The sequence below is a fragment of the Carlito syrichta genome, unplaced genomic scaffold (assembly GCF_000164805.1).
Source record: "Carlito syrichta isolate Samal-C Ts95f unplaced genomic scaffold, Tarsius_syrichta-2.0.1 Scaffold169692, whole genome shotgun sequence".
Taxonomy (NCBI): domain Eukaryota; kingdom Metazoa; phylum Chordata; class Mammalia; order Primates; family Tarsiidae; genus Carlito; species Carlito syrichta.
The window spans coordinates 184,625-185,973 of record NW_007113788.1 but is presented as its reverse complement, the minus strand read 5'-3'; the positions used below and the strand labels follow the sequence as shown (position 1 = coordinate 185,973).

The window sequence follows — 1,349 nt, the reverse complement described above, 5'->3', positions numbered from 1 at the left end:
CTACTTGGAAGGCTGAGGTGGAAGGATCGCCAGAGCCCAGCAAGTTGATGCTGGGGTGGCCGTGAGTGTGCCACAGCCCTCCAGCCTGGACAACAGAGTGAGACTCCAACTCAAAAGAAAAAAAAAAAAGAAACACAGGCTTACCAGACATTCCTTAAATGCTTACTTGGCAGCTACAGTGCTAAGAGCTAAAAATAAACATGAGGCATGCAGGTTTTTCTCCTTGAAGAGCTCACGGCCTAGAGGAGGCTACAGAGTACATGATTGCAGGTGCAGAACCACACAGTACATGCTCTAGGGACCTCTGTCCAGAGGACTATGGGGACTAAGAGGACAGGCCAGCGTGGCTGCAGGGAGACCAGTGGGGAGAGAAGGCTGAGACCTATTCTGTGTGTCTAGGAACAGACTCACTGCAACCAGGCCAGGGAATGGGTGGAGGAAGGGAGGGACCGCCCGCTGAGCCATGTCCAGTGTGGGGGAGGGGCGGCACTGAGTGGCTTTCAGTGACTCCTGGTGAAATAAAGAAAGCGCGACCATGTGGAAAAGAAACCATGGGTCAACCTGGTGTCAGCTGGACTTGGGGTCGAACTGGGTTGCTCCTGTCTGTTTCTCAGGACTCAGGCCTCTCTGACTCCTTCTCACAGTCGGCACATGGCCCTTCTGTGACTCAGCGCCAGGCCCCCACCTGACTGTGGTCTCTCTGAGCTCCTACTCTCAAGAGAAGAATAAGCAGAGGTTCTGCACAGCCTGTCCAGGACCCCGGGAGAGTCAGCCAGGCAGTAGCACCCACAGGCAGCTCGGACAATGGGCAGGGTGGTTTTGATTTAAAGGAAATGTTGGTGATATGGCAGTGCTTGGTGTCTCTGACTTGAATCTGTGATTTGAGTCATGAAAGATAAGTGGAACTGGAATAAGCCAGGAACAGAAAAGAGCTCTGGCAAGAGGCCAGGAGAACAGGGACCCGGGCCTCAGGACAGCCTGTGCCTTCCTCAGGAAGGAAACAGGGGCAGTTGCACAGCACAGGCTCTGAAGGGGGCAGGGAAGACATTGCTTAGGTGGATCAGGAAGTGCGTCCTGCCTGCTTGGCAGCCTTGGTTGTATATACTCGTCAGCAGGAAATATAGGAGGACTTCGTGTTTGTGGGTTTGTGTTTCAGCCACTGTACTCCAGTCTGGGTGACAGAGCGAGACTCCAACTCAAAAAATTAAAAATAAAAATAAAAGTAAAATTAGCAGCTTTATTAAGATATAATTCATAGCCGGGTTCGGTGGCTCAGCCTGTAATCCCACGCCTTTGGGAGGCTGAGGTGAGTGGATTGCCTGAGCCCACTGCCCGCAGGTTCAAGACCC

General features: G+C 52.6%; 1 protein-coding gene across 2 annotated transcripts in view; it reads left to right on the top strand.

The window, feature by feature from the left end:
- ABCA3 (ATP binding cassette subfamily A member 3) overlaps nucleotides 1-1,349 on the top strand; it is a 52,580-nt gene that overhangs the window by 32,368 nt on the left and 18,863 nt on the right. The gene's annotated exons all lie outside the window — the stretch shown is intronic.